The 14,794-nt window shown below is 36.5% G+C and overlaps 1 pseudogene; it reads left to right on the plus strand.

The window, feature by feature from the left end:
- Positions 1-420: 420 nt before the first annotated feature.
- Positions 421-14,034, plus strand: LOC117920569 (annotated as a pseudogene).
- The last annotated feature ends 760 nt before the right edge of the window (positions 14,035-14,794 follow it).

Genomic DNA, 14,794 nt, shown 5'->3' on the forward strand with positions numbered 1-14,794 from the left:
GGGGGAGGAAACTTGGAGGGAAAAGTTCACTTAGTTAAATGGGATGTGGTCTGTACAGAAAAACACAAGGGAGGGCTAGGATTAAGGAGAATAGCCACTCTGAATAGAGCCTTGCTGGGCAAGTGGATTTGGAGGTTTGCTTGTGAAAAGGATAATATTTGGAAACAAGTGATCATTTCGAAATATGGGCAAGAGGATTATGGTTGGAGGCCAAAGAGGGCTAGTGGGGCGGCTGGAGTAGGGGTCTGGAAGGAGATTATGAAAGAAGCGGATTGGTGCTGGGAAAATTTGGCTTTTATAGTTGGGAAGGGTTCCAAAATCAAATTTTGGAAAGATAGTTGGTGCACTGACATTCCGTTGTCCCAATGCTTCAATCATCTCTTTGTCCTTGCCGTGCACAGGGATGCTACGACTGAGGAAATGTGGGATCAGGATTCGGGCCAAGGAGATTGGCATCTTGTTTTTGTGAGGGACTTCAATGATTGGGAGTTGGATATGGTTGGGGAGCTGCTTCATACTTTGAGGGGTCATAGGCCCTCCCTGGAGGATGATTCAGTTATGTGGAGGCAGGGAAGAAAAGGTCTGTTCAGAGTCAAAGAAGCTTACAGGCTGCTAGACAAGCCTAATGCCACAATATTTCCCGCAAGGAGAATATGGGTGGATAGGGTGCCAACTAAAGTCTGCTTTTTTGCTTGGGAGGCTACGTGGAGGAAGGTGCTTACTCTGGATAGACTACAGATAAGAGGGGTGCAACTCCCAAATTGTTGCTTTTTGTGTGGTTGTGAAGAAGAGAATGTAAATCATATTCTTTTACACTGTATAGTGACTAGAGCCTTATGGGATATTATTTTTGGGTTGATAGATGTTAAGTGGGTCCTCCCAGAAACTGTAAAGGAGACTCTAATCTCTTGGAGGGGCTCTTTTGTAGGGAAGAAAAGGAAAAAGATTTGGAAATCTATTCCGTTATGTATTTTTTGGACGGTTTGGAAGGAGAGGAATAGGTTAGCCTTTAGGGGGGGTGAGTTGAATATTCAGAAATTAAAGAATTCTTTTGTCTGTAACTTGTGGAGTTGGGCTAAAGTGTATTTAGGTGAGGAGTCTTTCTCCCTTATAGGTTTTTTGGAGTGGATAGCTTCCACTTAAGGGGAGGTAGTTCTCTTTGGTCCTTTTTCTCTTTTTGAGGCTTTTGCCGTCTTGTATACTCCCTGTATGCTTTGTGGCGTTTAGCCTTTTCTAATGCATATCTTGTTTACTTATCAAAAAAAAAAAAAAAAAGATCATAAATATAAGGAGAGGTGTGTAGTACCAAGGGTGTGGGTTAGTAAGGAGAGGTTGCTTTTTGTAATTACCTTATTGCTTGTTGCTTTTGTTATTCCTTATGTTTAGCTTTTGTTTGTGGGAGGATTCCGCATCCTTATATTGTATTTCTTAATTCCTAATTCAATATATCACATTGTTGTTCTCATAAAAAAAAGAAAAAGAAGAAAAATCATAGATATAAGTGTTACTAGTGCACTTAAGTGGGGATTTACACGAGCATTCATCTTTCTCAGGAGCATTTGTATTCTAAATGCAATTTTAGTGGCCAATAAAGTGGTAGGTTACATATGACGTTTAAAGGAAGAAGAGGTAGTCTTTAATATTGTTTTTGGAAAAGATTATGACATCTAGTGTGTGAATTTTTGAACTAAGCTTTAGAAAGGAAAGGATTTGGACTAAGATGGAGATATTGGAGTCATGGATGCTCATTGGCTTCCAGTCTATTTGAGCCACCTCTTTTACCTTAGTTTTGTCTTGAGCAGAGTGATGTTGAAAGTGAAGGAGTTAACATCATAAAGGGCTTTTTGGTGGATAGAAGTAAAAGATGAGATGGTCTCAATTACCTTTTGCAGTTCATACCCTTTGTTTCCCCAGATCTAGGCTAGATGACTGGTAGAACCTTGTATTAATTTTGATGGTTATTGCTGCTTTCTTTTCTTTTCTTTTTTGATAGTGATAAAAATAAAAAAACTGATATAGTTGCTATCATAGTAGACTTGAACCAAGTTACTCCAAACATTGTCAAAGCCAACATTTCTTGAAGGAGAAATCTGAGAGAGGACCTTTACATAAACTGAAACCAGAACATTCTGGATAATTAGTATATATATATTTTTTGGAAAATTAAAAGTTTTTACAATGAAGTTTCTTCCCTTTTATAATGCTAGCCCTCAAATACTTTCTTATGGTTCATAGGATTTAATTAGTCACCTCAAATCTTTGACTGTTCAAACTTGCTATTAATTTTCTAACAATAACTACATTCTCTCCTCCTTAAAAGAAGCTTGTCCTTAACTTTGGTGTTGCTTGAGACTTCTTTTACTTTCTCATCGGTGCATAGATATAGATTTGAAATATTGAATGTTGAATCAATTCCCATTTGTTTTGGCATATCAACTATGTAAGCATTCTCTGCAATCTTCTTAATGATTATGTGGGGTCCTATCTTTCTTTTGCTTAGTTGAGAATAAGACCCAACTGGAAATCTTTACTTATGTAGGTGCACCATCACCATGTTGCCTTCTTAGAAGCTTTGGTTTCACCTCTTTTGCACATATTTCTTATACTTTGCATTCGACGACTCAATCTTCAACTTGATTTCCTCATGCAGTTCTTTCTTTAAGTCAACTAGTTATGTTTTCACCCTTTAAGCTATTTCTTCCCAGTTCTAGTAAAGGAGCTAAATCATAAAGATGCATTGGCTGCCTCCATAAAAAATTTCAGGACAACTTTTTCTTGTAGCTCAATTCTTGGAATGGTTATAGGAAAAATTTGCTTTAGCAACAACTTCCTATTGCTTAAGATTTTCTCTAACCATCAATAAATCTCCCAAACTTCTGTTGACGACCTCAATTTATCTGTACATTGAGGATGATAAGAAGTACTATATTGCAACCTAGTTCCAATTGTCTTTTATAAAGTTCTCCAAAAAAACTTGGGAGTTTCTATTTGATGTGATTGATTTTGGAATCCCATGCTATCGCACAAGAACATAAAGATTTTCTATATTAGATGCAAACATAAATTGCAACAAATGAAATGTGCCATTTTTTGAAAATTTGCCATCCACTACAAAGATGGAATCCTTCCCCATTGACTTCTAGGTAGCCTACCACAAAGTCCATGCTTACATCTTCCCAATGAGTTGTAGGAACTAGTAGTGGAGTATGTTGAGCTGTAAATAGAATAGGAGAATTATTTTCCTATTATGTTAGTTTTCTATTTTTGTAAATAGATAGTTTTATTAGTTTCCTATTTCTATAAATATATAGTTTTATGATTTAGAAATAAGTTAGTTTAGGAATAAATTAGTTTCCTATTTCTTCTCTTGTAATCTCCTATATAAACTATGTGTATAGTTAATCTAATAGACAAAAATTATTATATTTCATGTCAGAGTATACAAACTTGTATTCTGAACTCTTTTTTTTTTTAATTTTTTTTATTTAATTCTTGTCATGTTTGACTCCTTTTAAAAAAATTTACACATCCCTCCTCATTTTTGGTGAAAATGACTTTTGTTCAATCATATGTCTTATCTTTCCCTAAATGTCCACCTTAGCCTCCACCATGCATGTCTTAGATGGTCTTTTCCCTCAAAGAGCAATTTGGAACACAAAGTTGGTTTCCTTTGAATAAGAAACCCTCATGCAATAAATACTTTCATAGTTGCCTATTGTTACAATCATTGCAAATTGAACCAAAGAAAGGGTCATTAGGATAAAAATCTTTGAAGGAATCAAAACCCTTAACAGTAACAACCATTGTAGTCAACAGTAAACTTCTTCGACTAAGTACATCTACAATTTATTTTCTTGCTCTAGACTTGTTCTTCATCACAAATGTGAAACGTTGCAAGTAAGTAGAATATAATTTTTTTTCATAAATGTTTCTTCTTGTGTCATTCAAATTTTTGTTGTCAAATGACATAGGATTGCCTTCTTGACTTAGAACAACTCCAATCCCAATTCTAGAAGCACCACACTCTATTTCAAAGACCATTTTAAAATCTGGTAGCACTAATATAGGGCTAAGTTGAGCATCTTTTTGACCTTATGAAAGCTCTCTTCGGCTTGTTCAGACTATTGAAGTTTCCATTTCTTCATGCAATTGGTTATAGGAGCCATTATGGTGCTGAATTTCTTGATGAAGCGTCTATAAAATGAGGCTAGACCATGAAAGCTGCGTACTTCTCCCACTGTTTTTGGTATTGGCCAGCTTCTAATTGCTTCAATTACTATCGTCAACTTGTATTCCTTCAACCTAACTTTATATCCTAGAAACAACAAAGAATCAGCAAAAATTCTGCACTTCTTTAGATTGGCATGGAGCTTTTTTCTTTTGAGAACATCTAATACTTCCTTTAGGTACTGCAAGTGAGGCTCCTTGGATGGGCTATAAATAAGTACATCACTAAAACACACCACCACAAACTTTCCAATGAATGACTTTAGAACTTGATTCATTTGAATGAATGGCTTTAGAACTTGATTCATTTGAATGAATAGCTTTAGAACTTGATTCATCAAAAGCATAAATGTGTCAGGTGCATTTGTCGAACCAAAAGGCATCATAATCCATTCATAAAGCCATGCTTTGTTTTAAAGGTTGTTTCCACTCATCCGTTCCCAAATCTTAATTTGGTTATAGCCACTTTTGAGATCAATTTTAGAAAATACCTTTGCTCCATGAAACACATCCAATGTATCATCTAATCTGGGGATTAGGTACTGATACTTTATCTTTTTTCAATATATCGCTTGACTGTCAATGCATGTTCTCCATGTACCATCTTTCTTTAAGGTTAATAGTGTTGGAACTATACATAAACTCATTGGTTCCCTTATATATTCCTTTTACAATAGTTCTTCCACTTGTCTTTGGAGTTCATGTTCTGTTTTCTCTCTCTCTCTCTCTCTCTCTCTCTCTCTCTCTCTCTCTCTCTCTTTTTCAAAATTTTTGTTCCCATTGGGACTTGAACTTAGAATCTCCCACAAACCCTCCCATCCCTTTACCACTTGAGCTAGGCCTTAAGGGCAAAGTTCTTCATGTTCTTTTGGAGACATTTTATAACGTGGAAGGTTTGGTAGGCTAGCTCTTGGTACTAGATCAAATGTTTCTTTTTTAAAGTACCGACATCTCCATAGCAAATACTTCTACAAAATTCTCTAGCAATGCCTTTGCTTCATTAGAAACATCTAGCTAATCTTCCACGACTTCTTTTGCCAAAGACAAAAGGCAACTTCACACATTTAAAAAGCATTGAACATTCACATAAGATTGTTCTTGTTCTACCTTAGAGTTAGCAAACATTTATTCTTTCATTAGGGCAAGTACTACCTTAAGTCCATTCTTGTAGAAAGCATAAACATTATTTTCTCCATGGTGGACAATATTATTGTCAAATTGCCATGGCCTACTTAGTAACAAATGGCAAGCTTCCAAGTTCAACTTTGTCACCATTTCTTTTAGAAATAAAATTCTCGCAACTCCCCCATCAATAATAACATTACAAAGCCACCCATATGAAGAATATCCAGTTTTAAAAATATTCTTTCTCCATCAATCGGTTTTTGATACTTTTGGAGTTAACATGGAATGCCTTACTAGTTAATTTGGAAGATCATGGTCTTCATATGTAACTTTATCTTCTATGAATTCTAGTAGTCCTCCATCACTTGAGGTTCAATCACCTTGAGGTTTCATCACTACCTCCTCATTAACATTATTCTCACCTTATTCATATAAAAATTCCCCTAGAGTTTGCTGGAACTCCTTAATTGCAAGTTGATTTCTCAAATTCCTTCATTGGTAAGTTTAAATGTTTTACCTTGTTTGGCCTCCAATGGTGGAATTTAGAGGACCAAAAATATTAGCTTGCTCCAACCTAACATAGTTGATTAAGTTGCTACCACGAATTTGTAAGCGCTTCCCTAGTTGGACTGTTTCTTGCTGGTTGTGTAGATGTCGCATTTTGATGGTCCCCAAACCTAACAATTGATTTACAACAAAAAAAGGTGGATTAAGGTGCACTAGAGGTATACAAAGGTTACCATAAGACATAGGAAAGGAGGATAAAAACAAAAAACACCTCCTTTTATTAGGTAACACCTAACCAATTAATGAAATCTAATATAGATATTAAATCCCCATTTATAAACAAACTAATCCAACATAAGGAACATAATAATGACTTTTTGATAGAATGATTTTTGAATGCTTTGCATTTTTAACAACATGGCGTTTCTCTCCTTCCAAATAGTCTAAAATAAGTACAATGGGACAACTTTTCACGCCTAGGCCAAAGGCACAACCACTCCTTAGCTATAGTACCTCACTTGGTAAGGCATGTGCCTTGTTGGAGAGGCTCGCCTTGTCTACTTTACTTTTTCTTTTTAAACACTTTTATCTTGAAATTTGATTACTTTGCTGTTTAGTGTTTTTTTGAAATATTTAAGACCTTAAATTTTTTGTTGCTTGAATTAGATTTTGGATCATATTTTATAAAATTGATATGCATCCTAGGTTATGTTTCACTTCGCTTAGATGTATACCTTGTGTTACATCTTCCGCCTAAGCCTTAGTTATGCCTTGCACTTTTTAAAAATCTACGAAAGTCCCTGCCAACTTAAAAGGGCCTCTTATATTGTAGGAGGTAGCACCCATGCTATGCTGAACAATGAAAATATCAAGTGCCACAATATTGTTGTTGTGGCACAATGAAGGATTTGCTCAGTTGAATCTTCTTCTCTCTTAGGGAACATTCTAAGACAATCCAACCTTTACTTTTTAATTGGTCTCAGGTCAAAATCCTTTTCCAAGTTGCTTTTTATGAGAATAAACTCACTCCAAGGATTCCGAATAACCTTTAAGGAGAGGTTTCTAGCTCTATAAAACTCTAGATAAGGGTAGAAAGTCGTGGTTTAAGATGAATTAAGGTGAAGGTTCTTTGTTGGGTATCATCGTAAACCGAGACCAGGTTCAAATTAGCTTCCTTTCTAGACTATAAAGTTTTTTGTTAGCCCATGATACATGTAGGTCTCCTTCCAACAAGAACCCAAAGAGTCCTTCCCTTGTAGGTTCATGACATAGAAAGGATTTTTCGTGCTTAAATGGTTGATAGAGAGCATGGTTATCCCTTGGTGGTAGAATAACATTAATATGACCGTGTTTGTCACTTCTCACTTATTTTCAATGTTTTCAAAGTAGCTTTTGGAATTGAAAATTTATAGAGACTTCTTTGGTTAGGAGTTAAGGAAAGAGAGTTGGCCTATTTAGTTAGGTTAGTGCTTGGTTTAATAGGGAAGCAGGTATGGGTGTATGTAGAATATCCTTGAGGAATAGAGCCCAAATAGGTAAGCAAGAAGCCAAAAAAGTGAGGATTGGATTTTCTAAAGCATGCTTAACAACTTTACTTAGAGAAGTGACTGTAACGGTTCTATAGGGAAAGTGACGGTTTATGACACAAGGTCATTTTGAGGGTCTATGGACATTCGAGCCAACACTAGTATTAAGTGGTACCATTGTAGCCTCTAGAAAGTTATTGATCAAATCTTCTTTGATTTTTCTTGTTTTACTCGTCTTTTTGTGGTTGATGGTGCAAAAACCTGCTTTTAGGAAGACACTTGTTGAAAAGATGGGTGGTAGGACAAGTGGTTTCAAACCATCAACATGTTTATGTGGAAGGCGAACAAATATTGGATGCACTTCTCACCGAAAATGAGGCCATTGACTCAAAGGTGGAGAGCGACATTGGTGACATTATTTGCAAAATGGATATTGAGAAGACATATGATCATGTTAATTGGGAACTTTTGATGGCCGTCTTGGAGAAGATGGGTTTTGGCTAGAGATGGATCAGATGGTGTATTTCTACAATAAAATCCTCAATGCTTGTAAATGGGAACCCACTATCTCCTTATTTATTCATTTTGGCTGTGGGGGCTTAGTTGAATTTTGTTGAGAGTGAAAAAGGGGGTTTCATCTGGAGATTCAAGGTTGGGGATAGAGGTGGTGAGGGGCTAGATATGACACACCTGCTATATGCTAATGATACCCTTGTGTCCTATGTCACCAGTTGAGTAATTGGAATATTTGAGTTAGTCATCCATGTGGTTCGAGGCAATATCGAGATTGGAAATTAATTTGGAGAAGAGAGTGCTCATTTCAGTTGGGAGTGATGACAATGTGGAGGTGCTAGTTGCTTTTATGGGTTGAAAGGTGGGGCATCTACCTTCTACTTATCCAGGCCTTCCACTTGGTGTTTTGTTAAATCAACGAGGACCTAAGACTTGGGTGAAGAGGGATTTTCAAAAGAGGCTTGCTATGTGGAAAATGCGATATCTTTCCAAGGAAGAAGATTCACCTTGATTAGAAACACTTTTTCTAGTCCCCAATTTATTTCATATCTTTATTTGTAATCCTAAGAAGAGTGTGTCTAAGGTTGAGTAAATCCAAAAGACTTTCTTTGGGGCGGGGTAGAGCTTGCAAAAAGCTCCATCTTTTTAAGTGGTCTATAGTTTGTTGGACAAAAAGTAGGGAGGGCCTTGGCATTAGAAATATCACCATGTTGAATGGCAAGTAGTGTCGGAGATGCGTGACCAAGAGGGATTCTCTTTTGAAGTAGGGTTATCATTAAAAAATTCGGGGGAGAAGATGGAGGGTGGTGCTTTAGGGGAGTGAGAGGTGGTTATGTGGTGGGTGTGTGGAAGACTATCAAAAATGTGTGGGACTCTATAAAGGTTAGATATTTTTTCACCATAGACAATGGTAGGAGGGTAAAATATTGGAAAGATAGCTGGTGTGGTGATTCATCTTTGAAAGAATCTTTTCCGTCATTGTTCTCGATAGCCTTCACGAAGGATTTGTGAGTAGTGGTATGAGGAAAGAGGTTGTTGGAGCCCTTGCTTCTCAAGACAGTTTTGTGATTGGGAGCTTGAAGGAGTGATGTCCTTTTTCCAGCAATTCCAAGTGTTCTCAATTAGAAGAGAGGAGGGTGATAGTTTGGAGTGGAAGGAAACCAAAGGAGGCAGTTTCTCCATTAATCCTACCATTCCCTACTCTAGGGACGAAGCAAGCCTTTCCTTGCAAAATGTGTTTGGAATTCTTAGGTTCTTGTGAATGTGGTTTTTTTTTTTTTTTTTTTTTGTGAGCAGAATTCTGATGATCAATCAGCTTAAAGGGAGGGGAAGGATTATGTCAAATAGGATGTTAGATATGTAAAAATGAGGAGGATTATGCCAAGGTAAGTATCCTGTGGCAATTGATTTTCTCTCTATTTGGGTGGTATGGGTGATGCAATCAACAATAAAAGGAACTCTATTACATTGGCAAGGAACTTTTGTGGGCAAGAAATGAGGAAAAAGTTTGGAGGGCTTTTCCATTGTGCTTGTTCTGGACGGTGTGGCAAGAAAGAAATAGAAGGGTATTTGAAGCTTTGGAACTACCAGAACATGCAATTAAACTCTCTTTTATCAGCACTTTTTTGAAATGGGTCAGATCGTATGTAGAAGATTATTCCATGACCATGATAGACTTTGTAGATTGGATTAACTCAAAGTAAGGAGAGTTTTTTTTTTTTTAGGTTTCTTCCCCCTTTCTTTTGATTACTTGTTTCTTTTAGCATGACAAATGTATAGATTGTGTACATTGTCACGCCTTTTTGTAGGTGCTTTGTATATAAAATACTTTCTCTTCTTGCTTATCAAAAAAAAGAAAGAAAAAGAAAGAAAAAGAAAGAGGTATTTTCTCTCTTATTTTCAATACCTAAATCTCTTTTGGGTGGTGAGAATGAGATACTCCTATATCTCTAGTTTTTTTGCTCTCTTTTCTCCTTCACCATCTTGGAACTTTTGTTGGAAACTTTTGGATTAGGAAGTTAAGAAACTAACTTTTTTTATGCTTTCTATAGTCTAAGTGCATTTTTCGCTTTCTTATCTTGATGCAAACGTTTAGTCTTTGACCTCTTTAGGTTTGTTTTCAGTTAGTTCCTTTTTGTAAAGTTGCTTCCATTTCAACCAACTCTTATCTCTTTACTCAATCCGTATTTGGATTTAAGTTAGCAAGACCAAAAAAGGTGAAGAAATGAAAGGGGGGGGGGGGGGGGGTGTAACTAAAAGAGTTTTGTAAAATGAGCTAACAGTGAAAAGCCTTGAGGATACCAGCAGAAAGGTTTTCACTATTGAGGTTGAGATCTAGTTCTTTTGAAGGAATTTATGCAGGTCAAAGCTATAGACCTTTCCAATCTTGTAGTGGAAGGAGATTTTGCTGATATTGTCGTTTCTTGAGAGACTAAGAAAGGAAGGTTTAAGGGGTGGCTTTGCTAGTTTGATACCGCTATAGAGCTGGGTGTTCTTTTTTTCAGTTATGTTCCTTGCATAGTGAATCGAGTGGTGGACATTTTAGCCAAAAGAGGAGCAAAACTTTTGGTGTCTTTGGTAGGCAATTTAGCCTGCCAGAATTGTAATTATCTTTGATTTGTTCTTGGACTGTTTTTGTTTCTTTCTCAATTGTGCAGCTTGTATTGCCTCTATTCGTGGAACTTTTTTTTCCTTTCTTTTTGGTCAAATTTTGTATGATATGGAAGGATGTCTTGAACTTTTATTTAATAGAAAGGAATCAGTTTGTAATTAAAGAAAAAACTTTTCATGAATGACTTTGTACCAAAGAATATATTTGATAACCAAAATATAAATTATTTTGTACATAGTTTAAATATATAGTCTTTTTCTCCATGTTCCTTACACATGCGGGGTTGGATTGGATGCCATATTAATCTAGTGAATGGTATCCCATAAAACCTCTGAATTCTTTGCCTTATCCTCATATATCCTAGCATTTCTTTCTCGCCACACAACCCAAATCAAAGCAATACTTACAATCTAGTGTAAACTTTCGAAGAGGACTTTGAAATTTTGCCAAATCTTAGGGAGGTTTAGTGGACTCTTCCCTACACGCATTTTCCTTGTGAGGTATGAGACTTGTTAAATTGCTAATTTAAGTTCCCTGGATGTGTTCTGATATATCAATGAGGCTGGGAGGATAGTCTTCTAGTTTACAACTTTAAAGTAGGCATTACTCTCACCGCATCTTAATTTGCAATGTCAACTATTTTAATATTTGTTAGTTCACTCATATTAGTCAAGGCCTAAGGGTCTCAAATGATGACATCCCTAAGTGCACGTCGCTTCATAAATGCTTTTTCTTCTTTATGTAATTACAGTAATTTAGATCCCACTTAATTGTTATTCATAGGTTGAAGCAACAATTGAACATATTTGTCTCCATGAAGAGGAAGGAGCAATTCTTGTATTCCTCACTGGCTGGGATGACATTTCTAATCTACTTGACAAAGTTAAAGGAAACATTTTTCTTGGTGATCCCAGAAAGAATTTAGTCCTTCCACTGCACAGTTCAATGCCTACTATCAATCAACAGGAAATATTTGATCGACCACCCTCCAACATGAGGCAAGCATCCTTCATCTAAGCCTTCTATCTATTAGTGATGCATCTGAAACAGATTATTTTTCAATTCTAAATTGCTTTGCATCTATTGTAGGAAAATTGTGCTAGCCACAAACATTGCAGAGAGTAGTATCACCATAGATGATGTTGTATACGTCATAGACTGTGGAAAGGCAAAGGAAACAAGTTACGATGCTCTAAACAAGTTGGCTTGCCTGTTACCATCATGGATTTCCAAGGCTTCAGCTCATCAGGTATTCATTTTCATATCATGTGAATTCAATGACTAACTAGAAAGTTCCCTCCTCTCTGTTACAAAAATATGGCTGTGACTTTTGGCCCTAGACTTAATGATGTCATATTGGTTAGTTTCTTATTGGAAGTTCTCTATGTTTTTATGGTGTAATATTTACAGAGACGAGGACGAGCTGGCCGTGTGCGGCCTGGATTTTGTTATAGACTTTATCCAAAGATGATACATGAGGCAATGCTCCAGTTTCAGTTACCTGAAATTCTCCGGACACCTTTGCAAGAGCTATGCCTGAATATCAAAAGTTTGCAGCTTGGAAAAATTGGTTCTTTTCTGTCAAAGGCGCTTCAGCCCCCAGATCCTCTATCTGTTCAAAATGCAGTTGAACTTCTTAAAACAATTGGCGCTCTGGATGATATGGAGGAGCTTACTCCACTTGGTATGCAAGATTGGATTTTTGTGATTTCTAGCTTTATGCCTTTATAATCTTACCCTTTTTTTGGGTGGATACAGGCCGCCATCTCTGCAAATTACCTTTGGATCCAAATATTGGAAAGATGCTCCTCATGGGGTCCATCTTTCAGTGCCTTAACCCTGCATTAACAATTGCAGCTGCTCTTGCACATCGTGACCCATTTGTCCTTCCAATAAATTGGAAAGAAGAAGCTAATGCTGCAAAAAGATCCTTTGCTGGCGATTCTTGCAGGTTCAGTTATTTAACAAAGTCATGCTGTTCTCTGCTTTGAGAATTGTAGAATCTTTTCAAAATTTACATTGATTTTGTTGATAAGGTGAAATTTTCCACACCTTTTAATGCAGTGATCACATAGCACTTCTCAATGCATTTGAAGGATGGAAAGATGCAAAATGCAGTGGGAAGGAAAGGGACTTCTGTTGGGAAAATTTCTTATCACCAATAACCTTGCAGATGATGGATGATATGAGAAATCAATTTCTAGATCTACTGTCAGATATTGGCTTTGTGGACAAATCCAAGGGTGCTATTGTAAGCTCTAAGCTCTGATTGCTTCCTGTTTCCTCTGAAGTTATTTATCTTTAGCACTGTTAATTACATCACAAGTGGTCAATGCAAAAAATTCCCTAGATTGCATGCTAGATGAAATTTCTGTACTAATACTCCCTGAGTTATTGCCTCTAAACTGATTTATATCTAAAAAAAGGTGGTTTTTTTCCAGGATTAGTAGACTAATATATGTGCTTGCAGGCCTATAATCAATATAGCAATGATCTGGAGATGGTATGTGCAATCCTTTGTGCTGGGCTCTACCCAAATGTTTTGCAGTGCAAAAGAAGAGGAAAGCGAACAGCATTTTACACTAAAGAAGTTGGGAAAGTTGACATCCATCCAGGATCTGTTAATGCTGGTGTTCATCTTTTCCCTTTGCCTTACATGGTTTATAGTGAGAAGGTCAAAACTGCCAGCATCTTTGTACGGGATTCAACAAACATATCTGATTATTCTCTACTTCTTTTTGGCGGCAATCTCATTCCAAGCGAAACCGGTGAGGGAATTGAAATGCTTGGGGGTTACCTTCATTTCTCTGCTTCAAAGAGTGTATTAGAGTTGATACGGGTAATGCTCCTTGAGAGTTTCTCTTTTCATAGCTTTCTATGAGTCAAATAATTTGTGCTTGTTTTCTCTCTCTCTCTCTCTCTCTTGGTTTAATTCGTTTTTGGCATATATATAGATATATGAATGTATTGAACCAGGGCTTGATTTTGGTGATGGTGCTTTGCAGAAATTGCGCAGTGAGCTTGACAAGCTTCTAAAGAGGAGATTGAGGAGCCAGGGCTGGACATTCAGCAGAGGGAAAGGGAGTGGTTACTGCTGTGGTTGAGTTACTGCATAGTCAAAATGTATGATACTAAATTTTGCGTTCTCCTTTTTGCTCCTTTTTCTTTTTCTTTGGTTTCCTGCAACTGACACACTTATACTCAGTAACCCTACAATTTTTTTTTTTTTCTTAAATAATGTATCAGCCTGAAATTTTTGAAGATTCTCATCAATATTTGTATCCATTAGGATACTAAGTAAATCAGGTGAGTAGTTGTAATGGGTGATAATCACACAAATATTAATATGTAGTTGAACAAGAATGTTTCAGTGATCTCAGGGTTGGGATGCGATATGTGGAAGATGGGAAATTTTCATCAAACGTTAAATACTGTTGCTGGGCAATATACTAATCATATTATTTTGCATGTTATGTTGATGGCTCTATTCACTATTACTACCTTATATGAATGGCCTTTGTCATCCAATGATATCATTATTGCACTCCATTATGAGATCTGTGATCTAGTCCCTTGGGATTTTTCGCACCACTTGGTTGCGATGTGGATGTCAGCTTGCCATATCTGTTGGGTTCTGGCTGCTATTTTCAGAAATCTTTCCACTGAATTGTACGGTGCTTTGATTTGCAGCCTCTCTTTTGAACCTTCCTCCTTTGTATGTGTGTGAAGATAAAGAACTAGCAGATGAGCACGTGTCCTTTGAAAGAACTCTTCTTTCCTTTCATGCTTCCACCCCCAAATTTCCTCCCTCATGACTCCGATTGGAGGGGGGAAATCTCCCCTTTTGATCTCATTCTAATAGCAGATGGGACTTGCTTTAGATTTATTTCTCGGAACACATTTGAGTAAGTACTGGAACATATTAAATGTAGTTACTTGCTCTAAATCCTTTCTGGCCATGTTATGCGTCCCCTCAATCTCGATTATATGGTTGTTTTGGTGCTGATTTCAGAAATTCTGCTTCTAACCATGCGCAGAAAAGCTAACCATTGTGATTATAAAAAGCGTTTTTAGCTTTTTAGTAATAAAAATCAATTTTTTTTGATAAAAATTTAAAGTGTTAGAAATGTTATAAATACTTTTAAGAATCACTATCAAACGGATTCTAAGAGTTCATTTAGTAGTAATTATAGGAAGTGTTTTTAGCCTAAAATATATGTTTTAAAAAAATTTACAAAATTATTTTAAAAATATGAAAAATCATTTATAATATTGAAAAATCAAT

This window comes from Vitis riparia, chromosome 8 (genome assembly GCF_004353265.1).
Source record: "Vitis riparia cultivar Riparia Gloire de Montpellier isolate 1030 chromosome 8, EGFV_Vit.rip_1.0, whole genome shotgun sequence".
NCBI classification, from domain to species: Eukaryota; Viridiplantae; Streptophyta; class Magnoliopsida; order Vitales; family Vitaceae; genus Vitis; species Vitis riparia.